This window comes from Delphinapterus leucas, chromosome 1, assembly GCF_059928025.1.
Source record: "Delphinapterus leucas isolate spDelLeu-1000000601 "Yukka" chromosome 1, BTC_Dleu_Yukka2, whole genome shotgun sequence".
NCBI classification, from domain to species: Eukaryota; Metazoa; Chordata; class Mammalia; order Artiodactyla; family Monodontidae; genus Delphinapterus; species Delphinapterus leucas.
Window position 1 is genome coordinate 41,555,876 of NC_143129.1, and position 17,555 is coordinate 41,573,430.

Consider the following 17,555-nt stretch of genomic DNA (forward strand, 5'->3'; position numbering starts at 1 on the left):
CCACAGTTACTCCAGGGGAGGAGTGGGATTTCCCCCACCCTCAGGCACTCCAGGCTCCTATAAGAGTCTTGACCTCCAAGCAGCCTGCCCCCCACCCCCTCCCCACAAGGAGAATGGTAGGAAGGAAGTCCTGCTGGAAGTTGTTTTTTGGTTTGTGAGGTAACTGTCTTTGGTTTGAGAAGCACATAACATATCCTCCTTCCCTTTAAGGTCTGAGGCCAAAAGTACTAGATTCTCTGGTTTCCAGGGAAACCAGAATGGATAAGGCAGAGAAAGAAGGGACTGGTTGTAGGTACTGAAATCTAAGAGGGGTTCCTGGGGTCTCCTGTGCTTTTCCAGGGAATGTGTGTGGTCTTCTCAGGGCCCTGGGTTGTACCCCTCACTCCATCAGCAGCCAGTGTGGAACCTTGGCAAACATCCTAAACTCTCTGCACCCTAGTTTCCACGTGCCTGAGTGAGGATCTTGTCGGCCGCAACCGGATTGTGACTTTAAAGGGCTATGGAATATGTGAAAATTGAACACATTTTCAGGTTATATTACCTACCTAGAAAGAGAGAATCATATCAAAGAATTTAGCGTCAGAAGAAACCTTTGCCCTCAGGTAGGCTAGGCTTATCTAAGATTCCACAGAGGAGGAGACAGAGTGCAGGTTCTCAGCAAGGTAACTAACTGTAGAGCTGGGACTAGAACTAGGCCAGTCAGCTTTCCGGCGTCTCCTTCTTTCACTTGGCCAACTCCAGGACATGTGTCCTCCGGGTGGAGAGCCAGAGTAGGCAAATCATACCACAGAAAATCTGACAGTCTTGTATGCAGTCAGGTTTACATGGTCTATGCCATTGTGGGCAGGGGAGCAGGGATAGTCAAGTAGATAATCTTCAAATTATTGAAATTGGACTTTTCAAAATATCAGTGACTTTTTTTGTTTTTCTCCAGCAAATATATCTCCTTAATTCTCTCGGGTTTCCATAATGTTCTGTGTCCCAGAAACCTGCTGGGTCTTGGGGGGCAGGGTGCTTCTGCTCATTGGTTCAGTGTTTGTGGTGGATAATCCACAAAGTGGATTATTCTCGTTCAGACAGAGCTATTTGTACCCAGTCCCTTTTTTTGAGTACATACTGATATGATAGCAATCTTCTTGCTGTAGGAAACTTGCCTGTAGGAAAGTGGCTGGAGCTTGCTGCAGCTCTAATTGCATCTCTGCATCCTTTGGCTCCTGTCTAGAAACATGGTTCGCAAAGATGTGGTGAATAGTTGACTGTCAGAGCTGGTCCCTTCACTGTCCGGGGGTGAATACCAAGGCCAGAGAGGGGAAGGGCTAGAGCCCGATAGTGATGGAGCTGGTCCCATGGGAACAAGAACTTACGACAGCAAAGGTCTGAGCACTAACCTCACATAGCCTCCATCTTGGCTAAGATTGCCTGTCTCCAGGTCAGCTGCGCCTTTTGCAGTTCTGCCCTTGAGAGGCCCCTGTGTTGTCTGAAGGCCCTCTTCTCCCCCTTGCTGCTGTCCTCCCATGACCTCCCGGCCACCTCTTCTTTCCCTAGTGCTCCCTATTGGCTGTTACTTCCTCCACCGCCCCCCCGCCTTTATTATGAAATACTTTAAAAGGCAGTGAACTTGAAAGAACTGTGCAGTGAACACCCATATACACAACGACCTAGATTCTACCATTAACATTTTACTCGCTTTCTCATGTCTTTCTCCATGTTTCCATCTCCCTATCCATTTATCAGCCTATCTTATTTTGGGAATGCATTTTATAGTAAGTGGCAGACATCAGTACCGTTCGCCCTTAAACATAGCATACGTAGGCATTAATTAGAGTTCAATGTTTGTTCATGCGTTTAAGTAATTTTTTTTTGGTGGTAAAATTTATATAGCAGTGAAATGCTCAGATTTTAAGTGTATCATTTGACGAGTTCTGATAAATGCTTCCATCTGTGCAACCCGAACCTGTGTCAAGGTAGAGAACAAAAAATTTTATTACCCTGGTAAGTTCCCTCATGCTCCTTCCCAGGCAATCACAATTCTGGTGCTTGTTTCACTAGAGATTAGTTTTGCCTGTTCTGGAATGTCCTATAAATAGAATAATCACGATGAACTCTTTTATGTAAAGTTCATCCACCTGGTTACCTGCATTGGTAGCCCGTTCCTTTCTATATGGAGTAGTTTTCCGTTGTATGGTTATGATACAGTTTGCTTATCCATTCTTCTTCGGAGCATTTCCAGTTTTTGGCTATGATGAATAAAGCTCCTATGAATGTTCTTGCACGGGTCTTTTTGTGGACATAATGTTTTCATTTCTCTTGGGTCAATACCTAGGAGTGGGATTGCTGGGTCAAAGGAGGCTGTTAATTTCTTGTTCCTGAAATTACACCCTGTATTCTGCACCCAAGATCGTGAGTATTAGAAAGTGCCTTATTGCTCATCTAGATTCTTTCACTCAATGTAGGAATCCCCTGAGAGCCCACCTGAGAGCTTCTGCTTGAGTGTTTCCAGGGATAGGGAGCTTACTACCTTACAGGCCCCTGCTATTGGGGGATAGCTCCTTTTAATTTCTGCCTTGGGGAGCCACATAGGGCAAGTCTAATAATTTAGCCTTCTTCTCTGTGACAGCCCTATAGAATTTTGGGACTGTTAATCACATTCAGTCCCTCAGCTGCTCCTTCGGGGTTTCTCTTCTTCAGGATAATTGTCCCAGTTTATTGACCCGTTTCTCCTGTGACTTGCTTCTGAGACCTTTTATGCACTGCTCATCATTCTTTGGAAGTTTAATACTTTTTTTTTTGCTTAGCAGGTGACACTGGATTCTAGATGTGGTCTGAGAGGTACAGAGTGTGGCTGGATCTGGACTCCTGTCTTGATCTAGGTACTTGATCTGCTAGTGAACTGAAGGTGATGCTGACTCTTTGGCAGCCACATCATGGTGTTGGATCAGACGAGTTAATGTTCGTAAAAAAATACCGCAAATCTAAGGTGATATTAAGGTACTCATGCAGCTCAAAGTCGTTTAGACAGAGCCTCTGATATTAATAGCATCTACTGTGTACCTTCTGCTTGCCATCATCCTGTTTAATCTTTGCCACCACTTTATGAGAAAGGTGCTATTAAAAAGAACTTAATAAAAACGATTTGGTTTAACACAGGGCTTGTCAGCTTTGGCACTATGGACCTTTTGGATCAGATAATTCTTTGTTGTGGGGATTGTCCTGTGCTTCTTAGGAATTAGTATCCTTGGCCTCTACCCACCAGATCCCAGATGCAGCCCTCTCTGTGCCCTGCCAAGTTGCGACAATCAAAAATGTCTCCAGACATTTTCGGATGTCTCCTGTCAGGGAAAATCATCTCAGGTTGAGAACCATTGCCACGGTGTAGAACTTAGTCATTGAAATAATTTAAATAATGTAGCTCTTCCTGAAGGGTAACCGCTGCTACACCTTAGCATATATACTTCCCTATTATGTTCTTTGTAAGGGCAGTCCTTGCTTTTCACAGTTACAATATACATGAATTTCATTTATCACAGTTTAGTTAAATAACACCAGTCTCCCAACAGCATGGTTCCAATTCCAGTTGCCATGGTATATGAACTCTGAGTGATTGCATAGAGTACAAACTTTGCTACTAGCTCTTCAGTCCACAAATCACTAAGTACCTAACAGGTGTTTGTTATGATCAGTGACCAGTCACAGCCCTTCTTTCAGAGTCTGTTGGTCGTGGTCACCGCCCATCTGTTGTTGAGTTCACACATACACAGGACAGTGTGCAGTCGTGTTGCCTCCTTGTCCCCTAGCGATAAACTCGTGTGACATTTTACAAAAATGGATAATCAAAAGAGGAAATTGCCCACCGTTGATGAAATTTCAGCAAAGAAATGAAAAGTGAAATTCCGTAACTGAACATAAGTGAAATTATAGAGTAAACAGCTGATTGTAGGAATGTTGACATTGCCGCTGTTTGAGACTCTGCGTATGCAGCCAGAGGAACTCGGTGAAGGCAAACTCGTTGACACAGTGGTTGTGATGCAAAGGATGAAGAAGTTCCAGAGGAAGTGACACTGGGAAAAAAAACTTCACGTTGAAGGCACTCTTGGAGATATTTTGCAACATTGAAAGCACAAAGGATAAAATGTTGGAAACTGATCCAAACTTAGAAAGGAGCGTGGCAGTTTGCAAAGGCGATGCTTGCTCGGTATTGTGTGTTAAATAACAAAAAGGCAAGCCCTGTTCAGAGGGCTCTGGATGAGTCTTTACAAAGCAACAAAACACTCATTCTCAGTGTCTGATATTTTTCAGTTACAGTGTGCTAAATAAATATTAGTTTTATACTAAATTTTTTTTTTCATTTCTCTATTCATTTATAGCTGGCAGTAAAAGAGTTTTTAATGTTTTGACAAAAATTTCTAAAGGTCATGGAACAATCTTAATTTTCCCCATTGATGATTAAGATTGCTTTGTGTGGTCATTTGTATGGTTCCATGTTACTAAGTAAAGCAAAGGCTGTCTATAGTTACAAAAGTTTGGGTAAATACATGTGCGCGCATGCGTGCGTGCACACACACGTACGTCTGCTTTTTCTTTTTCAAAACATTTTACAAAAATGGGACCAGACTACATGTATCGATCTGCAGCGTGCCTTTTTCACGGAAGAATATCTTTTTTGGAGAAGTTTTGATCTCATTTGTCTGGATCTACTTCCTTCTGTTCTATAATTGCATATTGTTTAATGCACCATTATGGGTATACCATATTTATTTGACCAGTATCTATTAATGGGCATTTAGTTTATCTCATTTTTTTTTTTTCCCCATTTGAAATGCACTTGGCCCTTGAACAATGTGAGGGTTAGGGGTGCTGACCCCCATGCAGTCAAAAATCCACATATAACTTTGCAGTCGGCCCTCTACATCTGCAGTTCTGCATCCGTGGAATCAACCAACTGGGGATGCTGTAGTCCTGTAGTACGTATTTATTGGAAAAAATCCGCATGTAAGTAGACCTGTGTAGTTTAAACCCATGTTGATCAAGGATCAACCGTAATGCTAAAGCGAGTATCTCTGACAGATACTATCATTAGCCCCATTTAATGGATGAAACAATGGAGATTAGAAAGTGAAGGGAGTTCCCGGTGGTCCAGTGGTTAGGACTCTGTGCTTCCACGGCAGGGGGGCCCGAGTTCCATCCCTGGTCAGGGAAATTATTTAAAAAAAAAAAAAAGGAAGAAAGAAAGCGAAATAACTGCCTGAGGTCAGGCAGCTACTAAGCTTAGAGCTGGCTTGAATTTAGGATAGTCTAATCGCAGGGCCCTTGCTTTTAACAGTGCTCTATAGCTTCTCCTCTCTTAGAAGTAGCTTTTAACAACAGAAACAACAATATCACCAACAAACAGTAGTAGAGTTGATTGAATTAAGTACAATTCTAAGTGCAAGTACATTATTGTTATTTTTACTAAACAACAGCCCTATACAGTAGGTACTATTATTATCCCTGTATTACAATGAAGGGAACTGGAGGTATAAGTTAGGAAACTTCCAGGATCTCATGGTTAGTTAATGGAAGAACTGAGACTCACCCAGGCAACCTGGCTTCAGAGCCTTTGCTCTCACTCATCGTGTGGTATGGATCTGACTTGAGAAAGGTCTCTCTCATCACAGGCCGTTATAGATGATTTTTTGAGCCCCAACATGTGGCTTTTTTAGGGGGTCACCTTGGCCCATATTTTCACCTACTGTGATCTGTAAAAAATCTGTTACCTGGCACACTCCAATTTTGGAGTCACTTGCGAGTCTGATGAGCTTGCTGTCTACTATGTCTTCAGCCAGCTTATTGGTAAAATTCTAGGCAAAGCCAAAGATTGCATGCCTTGGTTTGTCGCTGGAGGTGTTCTCTGGGTTTAGTCAACAAGCAAATATTGAGTACGTCCATAATGCCATGTATTAGACCCAGGATTAGGAATCAGAAGGTGAACAAGACATGGTCCTAGTCTCCAAAAGGCACACAGTCTATTCAGCAGAAGGAGGACCAGTCTTGTAAATAACACCAGTGAGTGCTGCAGTAAGAGTTTAACAAGAGCCTTGTGGGAGCAGAGAGGAAAGAGGGCTGACTGTGCCTGGAAGCACCAGGGAGGATTCACAGAAGAGGTGACATTGCGCTGGCGCTCAAAGGATGCAAAGACGTGGAGTCGTGACAAGGCATGGCATGTTTGAGGACAGTGAAGTTCAGTGTAGCTTAAATAGAATGTGTTAGGAGGTGGGGGCAGAGATATTACGGCTAGGAGTTAGGAAAGACCAAGCTAAGGAATTTGGGTTTTATCCTCTTAGCCAATGGACATCTTTAAGGAAGAAAATGTCCTGCTCAGATTTGCCTTTCAGGGATTGATGTGGGATGTATTGGAGAGCAGATTAAGTCTACTGTCTAGAAACCAGTTAGAAAGCACATAAAAGAAAAGGGAACCAAGCAAGTGGCAGCAAGACTGGAAAAGGGAAGGTTAGATTTGGGAGATATTTCTGTAGACAAAATTGGATTGGTTCTGTGGGTGAGGGAGGGAGAGAAGCTGCAGATGACTACTTCAGGATTTATATGTGGGAACCTGGCTACATGGTGATGTCATTGTCATTTACTGAGACCGGGCAACAAGTCAGAGGGAGCAGTGAGTTCAATTTGGTGCATGTTCAGCCTGTCCTAGGTCCATTAAATAACACTTTTATTATTGGTCATTTATAACAATTACAAATATCAAAATGCTTTTTCATCTCACCCCCTCTTTCTTTGTCATCCCAAAGGTCTGGCAGGAGACTTTGTCCATGTACTTTGTAGCAGTCAAGGACCCTGGTATCTGCTGTTTGTTTGCTCTATAATTTAGTAACCCTGCTAGAAAAGGTAACAAGACTAGTGTGCCATGGCTTCTTAGGGAAGCAGGCTGCGTTGTGAAGGTCCAATTCATGATCTGCTCCAGAGCTCTGCCAGAGGCAGATGTGAAGTTAAGCAGTTCTTCTTCTTAACAGTTCTGTGTACATATTGTTTCTTTTGCCTTGACTCTGTTTCCTTCACTAGACTGAACTCCTTGAACCCCCTGGTGCCTGGAGCAGAGTGGGTACTGAGGGAATGCTAGCTGCCAAAAAGCAGGGCGTTGCCTGTTTTCCCCATGGCCCCTCAGTGATTACCAACGGTGGTTCGGGAATCATACCTGCAGGTTCCTTCTGTATCCTGGGATGTGATTCTTCTAAGGCGGGCGTTTTAACTCAGTCATCTTTGGGTGATTATAAGTTGGTTGGTTCTTGGGCCATCTTGGATTTGAGGTTTCCCTTAAGTGTGTCCCAGTTTGAAGTGCTTTCTCCTTGCTAGAAAAGATGGAACACTTTGGAGATGAACATTCCCCCCTTCTCTGTCATTTTGGTAGATTAGAGCCTCTGTCCCCATGAGGGGCCCACTTCCTCCCTGCTGCTTCTTACAGCTTTGCATGTAGCCTTTAGCCACATTTCTCATAGTTCTTGCATTTTCACAAGCTCTGCTTATGCTGTTTTATGAGCCCACACCACTGTCTTTGGGTCTGTCCTGGATTATGGGCAGGTGCTTGTGTCTTTGGACACATCCTTAGAGCCCCCTGTGCATGGCCTTGCCATTGGCAGCTGCTTCCTCCTGGTTCCTTTTTCTGGGATTATCATGCTTTAGATGATCAGAATCCACTTGTTGGAGGCCAGGCCTTGTCCTTCAAAATGCCTCCCTTTTGGGATCTCTGATCATACTATTCCTTTGTCTCAACTTCTAAATACTGATTTTCTGGAAGTCTAGGCTAAACAATTGTTTTTGTCCTAAGGCTTTTTCTTCCCTCCTTTGAACTCTGAATTGACAAGGTTACTTCCTCCCAATGTGGTATTCTTCTTGTTATTGTTTTGCTAATTAAGGTTTTGTTTTGTTTTTTTAAACATAATTTACTAGACTTTGCTTTCTGGTCAGAATCAAGTTCTGGGTAGCAATTCCCTTCTTCCATCTTCAGCTGTGTGAGAGGCAAACTCTTTAGTAAGGCAAGACAGGAATGTATCAGGTGCCCTGCTCTTGGCAGAAAAAGACTTAGTCTCTCTCGCAGATGTCCTCGTGCTCATGGTGGGTGATTTGAGTTCTGTCTTGCATCTGGGCCATTTTGTAAACTGTGTAGGAAAGAGTGGTTCATATCTTCTACCACGTTACCACAATAGCTACTTATTGTTCTTTTTCCTTCTCTCTTCACGCAGCTGTCCTCCAGTCTTAGGTGTGTGGAATTGTTGTCAGGGGTGGTGTGTGTGTGTGTCTCTGTGTGTGTGTGTGTGTGATTTGTAAGACCCTTCTCCTCTACTTTCTCTCTCAACTCCCTCCACCTCCCGTTAGATCTGTTGATTAAGGTATACATGCCTTGAGTCTCATTCCGCTAAACTGGGGTGATGAAGATGAGTGGCATTTATCACTTCCAATTGAAAATTTATATTTGCTTTGTCAGTTGTATAGGGTCAAATGGATGGGAGCTACGTGTGGACCAGAAGCTGTGTTCGTGACCTCCTTCTGTCTTATTTTCTCTTAATAGTCCATCTCTGTGGGTTTCGTAAAGTCATACCTACATACTACAAAGAGCAGAGCATTTTTTCTCCCTGCCACTCAGATTTTAGCTTACAGCCAACTTGGAGAGCCTAGTGTGTTTCCTTCCTCCCGTCATCTACCCTGTGTCCTGGGGAAAGATGCCTTGTATCCTGCTGTAAGCCATGGCCTATAGAATTGTTCTGATAACACAGTCTGCCCATTTAATCAGTAAGTGTGTGTTGCAGCTCCTCTGCACTAAGCTCTGTGCTGGGCCTGACGGATGCAGGGATAAATGGGGCTGACCAGCAGACAGAGCAGGGAAAGGAGGCCTTTAGGAGGAAGGAGACAGGGTAACAGTACACTAATATCAGCAGCTCAGGGTTTGTTTGTCAAAGCCTCGTTTGTAGTGAAAAAAGGGACCTGGAGGTTAGAGTCTGAATTGGGTTGAATCCTGGCTCTGTCAGTCACTAGCTGTGTGACCTTGGGCAAGTTACCTCGCCAGCCCTGGTTGCCACACCTGTAAATGGAGTCAGCCATTGGCTCTATTCCAGAGGCCTGTTAGGAGGCTTAAATATAGCATATTTTCTATATATAAAGTGCACCTGACGCATGGTTGGTGCGGTATACACGAAGATTCTTCTTTCTCTTTCAAAGTCGGCTGGAAGAAACAGAAATATCTGTGTCCTGTAGCCTTTCACTTTCCTTTCCAAGACGCCACCGTGGTTGACATCCCTGCTGTGCGCAGGACTCATTTCCAAATAAGTCGGAAGTGGTCAGCAGTAGCGGTTTGGGGCCTCAGCCTGCTCTTTATCATATTTGGGCTATACTCTCCAGGAAGATTCCAGGTCTTTCTGTCACCTGGGTTCCCCTCATACTCTGAGTTCCAGCAGGTCCTCTTTCCCCCTCCGAGGTCAGCATGGTATCCCCATCTCCACCCACCTCCTGCTCTAACAAGCAGGTCAGCTTGCTTCTGGGGCACTCAGGCTGGGGGTCAAACATAGGACCAAAGCATACTGCCCCTGAGAATCCCTAGACTTAATTTTTAAGAAGAAATACACGCAGATGGTAGAAACCCAAACAATACAGAAAGATATAAAATGAAAAGGGGAAAAAATGGAAAATGGTACTAGCTTCTCTCTAGTGCCTACTCCCCTGGGGTCAACCCTGTCGATGCTTTAGGGGGTAAATACCTCCAGAAAAATGTTAAGCATCGACGTGTCTGTATATCTTCTCCCTCTGCCTTAAACAAAACAAAACAAAACAACAAAACCACCCAAGTGGTATATTTTACATTCTGTTTAGTACATTTTTATTTTTGGAAATTTAAGAAACACAAAAAAGAAAATGCTACCTATATTACCGCCACTTATGAATAACCACTAATGAACCTTTTGGTGTGTTTGCTTCTTGTCTATGTGAACATACTTTAAAAGTTACTTAAGTAATGTGAACGCAGCTCCATTAAAAAAAAAAATTAGAACAGAAACAAAAAAGCCAGAGTATCATCATGCTCTTTGTCTGCTTTTCCACTTATTAACACCCAGTTCCCCTCACAGCGGCGGATGCAACCCTGCCGCGCTCTTCCAGCAGAGGCTGTGCCACATTCGGTTACATGTAGATGCTGCCATTTACCTGACCGTCTCCTCAGTGGCAGACGTTTAGGTTCTGACCAGCTTTTTTGCCATTAAGATACTTTAGGAACGTATTTGTAGGATGATTTCCTAGCGAAGTAATTATTGGGCCTAAGGTTTGAACATTTACAATTTTGATAGATATAGCCAAAAATATACTAGTTTATATCCCTGTTGAGTGTATGAGAGAGTGCCTTTTCCTCAGCAATCTTTGCGTAAACTCAGGAGTTTGTTTGTTTGTTTTTTGGCCTCACGGCTTGCAGAATCTTAGTTCCCCGACCAGGGATCGAACCCGTGCCCCCTGCAGTGGAAGCTCGGAGTCCTAACCACTGGACAGCCAGGGAAGTTCCTCTTTTGTTTCGTTTTTGGTCAAACATTAAAAAAAAATTTGCCATTCTGGTGAAGTTATTGTTACTGTTTTTTATAAACATTTCTCTTTTAATGAGTTGCATCGAGCATCTTTGGTTTGTGTTTCTTTTGCTTTGGACTGCCTGTTCTTATTCTTTGGCCATTTTTATATTGGATTGTTAATCTTTTACCATTGATTTGCCAGAGTTAAGTTAACCTTTTATCTGTCATGTGTTGCAAGTATTTAAAAAACGTTGTCATTTACAGTGTAACTTCTAAGTCTTTTGGTTGAAGGTTGGTCCTTTGTGGCTCCCCAGGGAAGGTCCTGGAGAGTAAGAGCGAGGGCGAGGGTGGGGACCACAGGGAAGGTCATGCTCATCTTCTGGGCAGTGTGGCTCAGTGCTTTTAAAGGCTTTTTGTACTGGGTTCCTTCCCCATTTTAAGTTTTAGCTTTGTTTTAGGTCGGGATTTTCCCCCATCACATTAATGAAAATCAGTTAGCAAAATAGAAAACCGCTTTTACCTCCCAACCAAATGTTTGGGAATGTGTGTGCCAACATGAAGGACCCGGTGATGTACTTCTGTGTGTCTTTATTTTCAGTGACCTTCTAAGATCGAAAAAAATCTGCTGTTAGATTTGTTTGCTTAGATCACTTCCTAGGGGAGGCCCATCAGTTGCTCCTCTCTGAGCTGTGCAGAGGTTCTAGAAGAGGGACATACTCTTGCTGCCCCTATAGATGTAGAGGAAAACCATCATTTCAACCAAGACTTATCTGTTTGTCATGTCTTATGCTCCCGAGCTGGGCTAGATGAAAAGAGGTGTGACACCTCTCTCCAGCGTTTCGTCTCTCTGAAATTTGGGAGATATTGTGGCAGCGCACAATTTATGTCCTTTATAGCACAAAACATGGTGTGTAATTAAAAAATTTTTAAAAAAATCTTGTTGTGTACTTCCTGCACTAAAATGTAAGCTCCATGGGGGTACAGGCCTTATTTGTCGTGTTCTCTGTTGTTTCCCAGCACCTTCCAAACCAGCGTGTGGCACGTGCCAGGCACTCCGGGTTTGCCAAGTGATGGCAATCTGGGTAGGTGAGGTCAAGTGCTGTGAGTGCCACATGTCTCTCCATCCCCTGGATGGCTGCAGAGCCAGGGACGGGGGCTTTGGAGGGACCTGGCTCTTTAGAGAGATAACACATAATGCCAGGACAGCATGTCCTGGTCCTGCAGCCTTGTGACTCCTCATAACCTCCTTGTTCACTGTTCAGTGCTCTGGGGGCCCAGTGTTGTAGGTTTCAGGTTGAAAGTAGGGGTCCAGGGATTTTTGAGCCAGACATGGATGCCCCACTCCTAGCTGGAGAGCTGGGGAGGCTAGGTCAAGGGCCAGGTGGAGCTGGAGCAGGACAGAGAGTGACTGTGTAGGTTGCACTACAGTTCTGCTCTTCTCCTCTCCTTAGAGGAGGACTGTGCAGCATCCAGCGCCCACTGGGCATGAGCTGCTTTCTTGCTCAAGACTCGACTGGGCAGCCCCTGGTCTGTGGCTAAGCCACCTGGCAGAACTGCTTGGAAGCCCATAGCTGCTGTTCCCTGGCCACAGGGCCTGGGGGTATGGGTGACAGCCTCCAAGTAAAATTGGGAGAGTAAGCTTCTTTGCCTCTTTAAAAGTATATATGCTAATTGTAAGTCACTTAGAAAATTAAGTTATAATAAAGAAAATTAAGGCACCTGTAATCCTATCTTTCAGATATATAATTACCAATATTAACATTGTACTGTGAATGCGCTTCCATATATGTGTATATATATACACACATACACGTACTATATACATCTGTGTACATATACATACACACACGAATATAGATAGATATACATATAGAACTGTACTGTACATAAAGCTTTGTAGGTTGCTTTTTCACATACTGTCAGATAAATTTAAGGAAATTTCAGATTGGGAATTGTGCTGCAAAAGAAAAAAAATAAAGTGCTACTGCTGATAGCGACAAGGTGACTGAGACATTTAGGAATCCATTTCGCATTAAATATTCTTCCGAAACATCATTTTAATGATTGAAGAGTGTATAGATAAACTCTTTTTGAAAAAGCAACCTCTATTGCTTGTTGCTGGGCATTCGGTTTGCTAGCCATTTCTAGTTAAGGTAAACAACTCTTAGAATATACATAGCCTTAAAGCTCCACCTATGATTAGTGCCATAGGGTAAGTTCTAAAATTCTCCAGTTCTTGAATTCTGGAATTTCAAAGTTAAAGGTTGGTTTGTACTTTAAGGCCTGTGTACAGCCCCCGTTTTGGCTGTTGGTATCAGGGACAGTCTTGGGCAGATGTTGTACCCTTTGCCTTACCACGGGGTGGTGGGAAAGAGGCTTTGGGAGCGGTGAGAATGGGGTTCAGATTCCAGCCCTGCTGGGGACAGCCAGCTCAGACCTTGAAGTGATCGCGTAGCTCCTCTGAGCCTATGTTTTCTCATTTATAAAATAGGATGCGTCCTCCTGGGGCGGGTCTGAGGGTTCCCCGTTGGAAGTGCTTAGCACACGTTTTAACTCAGAGCGCTCCCTGGAAGCAGGGGCTCCCTTCTCCCTGCTCCTTTTCGGCTGCTCCTTGCTTGCTGCCAGCTCTGTGCTAAGGAGCTTGCTAGGACTCAGCCCACAGCAGCACCTCTCCTTCCCAAGTCCTCCTCGTTTCTTCTGGCCTGCAGAGTGCCCAGGTCAGCCCCCTCCTTGTGGTGGGGAGGGGAGTGGGTGAGCCTGGCCCACAGCAGGGTTGGTGCCCTTCCTGCTGGGAGTGCAGAGGAGGTCTTATTTACCAAGGTGCACCACACGCCCGGCACCACGCTCTGCCTGATTCAGACTTTTGCATCACTCTTGGCACCAAATCAGTCTTGGGAAGGGATGGATGGCTTCATTCTCTCAGGACATGTGCGCCCCACCCCCAGCTGTCTAGTTAGGTGGTGTGGGAAGGAGGCTTAGGGATGCCTAAGCCCGCTTCTCTCCCAGTGTTCTGGGTCCCCCTCCACCCAGCGCCTGGAGCTATTAATAGCACCTTAAATGAGATGGGTGTGAGCGAGATCCCAGCTGCCCACCCCAGTGGGACTCTGGCACACTGGGGGGGGTGGTTTGGGGGGCAGAACAATATATTAGCAAACACTAATGCAGTGCTTACTATGTGCCAAGCACCGTTCTTAGTAATTTACATAATGCATATGTATTAATTCATTTAATATAGGTAGGTGCTATTATTATCCTATTTAAGAGGTAAGGAAACTACGGCACAAAGGGATTAAACACGTCCCCAAGTTCACACACTTGGTAAGCGGCGGAGCTTGTGAAGGGGGTGATGCCTTGGGACCTGGGGCTTGTTCCTTCCTGCCTTGTCCTCAGAGCTGCCTTGCCGGTAGCTGTGCGTCAGGCCCCAGCCGCTGTTTCTCTGCTTTTCTCTGGCTCACCTAGGCTTGGGAACTGATTACTCCTGAGCCTTTGCATGTGGCCCCATGATGGAAGCTTTGGGGGCGGACGTAAGGGGCACCATCCCCTGCCCTCCACGTTCCGGCAAAGACGGGCATGGAACAGTATTTTTTTTTTTTTTTTAATTCTATCGGTGTATTGTTGATTTACAGTGTTGTGTTAGTTTCAGGTGTACAGCAAAGGGATTCAATTATACATCTACATGTATTCATTCTTTTTTAGATTCTTTTCTCATTTAGGTAATCACAGAATATTGAATAGAGTTCCCTGTGCTGCCCTTGTTGTTTATCCATTCTATATATACTAGTTTGCATCCCAAATTCCCACTCCATCCCTCCCCCACCCCGCTCCCTCTTGACAACCACAAGTCTCTTCTCTGTGAGTCTGTTTCTGTTTCATAGATAAGTTCATTTGTATCATTTTTTTAAGATTCCAGGTGTAGGTGAGATCATATGATGTTTGTCTTTCTCTTTCTGACTTACTTCACTTAATATGACAATCTCTAGGTCCATCCATGTTGCTGCAAATGGCATTATTCCGTTCTTTTTAATGGATGAGTAGTATTCCATTGCATATATATACCACATCTTCTTTATCCGTTCATCTGTTGGCATGATGATTTAGGTTGCTTCCATGTCTTGGCTGTTGTAAATAGCGCTGCTGTGAACATTGGGGTGCATGTATCTTTTGAATTAGAATTTTCCTCTTTTCTGGATATATGCCCAGGAGTGGGATTGCTGGATTGCATGGTAATGGAACAGTATTTTGGGAGAGCTCCCACAGCTCCCTCATTGCCACCATTACCCTAGAGGTTCCTCCCCAGGCAATGGGCTCTGTGGCCTGGTCCCTGGCCCCCGCCATACTTGGTAGGTAGGTGACCTTGCCTATTGCATTGCTATCTAGCACATGCAACAGCTGACCTTCTCTACAGAGCAAGGGAATTTCAGATGCAAACTACAGGGGGGCTGAGGCAAGTTGCAGTATCCATTCCAGGCTTAGCATGGGCTTAAAATATTTTATAATCCCTTTCAGGCATTCCTTGTCTCAGGGCCTGTGGCTTTTTGGTGGGAAGACCCTTCTTTCCTTCAGACGTGAGCCCTCAAGGCTGTGGTTCTGGGCCCTTTCGCCCCCACTGTCCTTGTCCAGGCCAAAGAGGTAGGAGCCTTTCCCACGTGACTCTCTTGGCTTCTGGTTGAACCTGCTATGTTCCTCTGCTGGTGGCCCCTGGCAGCACCCGGGGAATCCTGTTTTCTCTCCGTGACTCTTCTCTGGCTCAGAGCTCAGCAGCCCCCTTGCTGATCTTTACTTAGCCCGGTACTCCAGATTAGCACATTCTTGCTTTCCTCTCTCCAGGCTTCTGTACCCCACAGCTGTCTACAAAGTCTCTTTGGCTCTTAATGGCTTTGCCCCTGTGATGTCAGCCAGCCTGTCCTCCTGACTGGGTTGAAGGTCTTGCCTTCATTGCGTGGGCTGGTTTTTATATCCATTCAAGGATTTCTGATAAATACATACCTGGCTGTCAATTACCAGTCTTCACGGGAAATTCTTACTATGTTTCTCTTAGAATTTAAAAATACTTGCTTTTTCCAATTTTCTTACTTTGCCACATTGAATCTAGTTTTACAGATGAGGAAACCCTTTTCAGAAATGTAGATTGGCTTGCCTGACAAGCTGGGAAGTGCAGAACTGGGATGCAAATTGTGTGCGATTGCCAAGACCAGGTTTGTTGTGCTAGGCCAATCCAGCTCCTCTGCCAGGTAAGGAATTGTGTGTAAACCTGGAGGTGGAATGTGAACCCAGGCGTTCTGGCTGTAGATTCTCTGTTACCTAATGCCACACACGCTAACGTGTCTATAGCAAAGAGAGCAAGCAGAACCTGCGGTGCGTGCTCTGAGTTTAGGAGGGGCCGAGGGGCGTGCACTTGGGTTTGGGCCTTGGTGTGTCCTCATTTAGCACAGCTGTGGTTGGTTACAGCACAGAGCTGGTTTCCAGGCGGTGGGCACAGGGCTGCAGACAGAAACCCAGCCTATAGTCTTGCTGGTGACTTGTATATATCAGGGTTTCTTGGTTGTATCAGGATGTTCCAGCCTCAACTCAGAGGTGATGGAGAGGGCCCCTGTGCAGTGGCAGTTATGCTGATGGTTTACAGTGGTGAGTGCCTTTCTGATAACAAAGCACACTTAGAGGTATTCTTTCATTAGATGCTTGCAATGGCTCTCTGAGGGAGGGGGCCAGGCAGGTATTTTCACCCCCAACTTACAAATGTGGAACAGGCTTAGAAAGGTAATAGCCTCTCCAAGGCTATGCAACCAGAAATTGACAAATTCCAGACCAAGCCCAAGTCTCTCATGATTGTAAATCCAATGACCTCATGTTGCCTCTGAGTAAATTTGACAACTTCAATTCTTCCTCTCTGGGCTTCAGTTCCTATGTGCCTGTAGGGGGCGATAGAGGTCTTTCTATTTTGGGTGCTCTGAGAACTTTTTCTCTTGAACCCTTTGAACTTATCAGTCTTATAGCACATTATCTCTGGATTAGAAGCATTTTCTGTGTGTCTACCTCCCCTCATGCCCTCACCCCCCAGTTTGAGTTCTTTCAGATTGGGACTCTTCTCTTTGGTCTTGACATCTAGCACAGTGTGTGGCCTAGTAGGAGCTCGATAAATGCTTGTTGAATTGAAATACATGCAAATGAGATTGGCCAACGTTTCCTCCTCCTTCTCATAGTGCATGGGAAAGGAAAATAACCTTTTTCCTTGGTCCATCCAAATAAATGAAGTTGAAGGTGGCAAAACTCAGGACCTGTGCAGTGTCCTTATATGGCCACCAGGTGGCAGTGTGACCCCATGGCGACCTTGTCTTCTGCCTGCTCCCTAGGAGACTGAATTATCTTGGCCCCTGTTGGGAGATTGCCTCTGCAAAGCCAGTTTGCATTTGGTGATCTGAGACTGACAAGTCTCGGTCTCTGCCCCTCCTCTGAAAGTTGCGTGTTATCGTGGAAAAGGTTTACGCTTTGGAATCCACCAGGCCTGGTTTCCAACCCCGGGCTCTGCCTTTCCCCAGGAACTGAGCCTGGGACACACTACTTCTCTGAGCCTCAGTTTCCACATCCTGTAAAATGGGCAGCCATTGTACAATTAAGAAAGGACCAGCATATCATAGACCATAGCATAACTGAATGTTAGTTTTATTTTTGGAAATTCCTGTGTTTGCTTTTCCCTGCCCTCTGTAATCTGGCTCCGTCCTGGCCATCTGATCTTGCTCACCAAGCTTCATGCACTTTCCAGAAGGTCTCTTAGTGCTCCTGATGCATCACCCACCACCCCAGGGTACCTCTTGGTACCAAGATGACTGCCATGGCACCAGGTGTCATATGCAGGAGAGATGGTGTGCATTCCTGTGCTCCTTTTAAGAGGCCTCTCAGCAGACTTCCTATAAAGTTCTTCTTGACCAGTGTCGGGTCTTAGTAAAGGGCCTGGCTTAGACTAGTCAAGATTCAGCCCTTCAGGACAGGAATAAAGACGCAGACGTAGAGAATGGACTTGAGGAC

General features: G+C 44.9%; 1 protein-coding gene across 6 annotated transcripts in view; it reads left to right on the plus strand.

Moving 5' to 3' along the window:
* Nucleotides 1-17,555, plus strand: part of MAPKAPK2 (MAPK activated protein kinase 2) — a 45,199-nt gene that overhangs the window by 21,159 nt on the left and 6,485 nt on the right. The gene's annotated exons all lie outside the window — the stretch shown is intronic.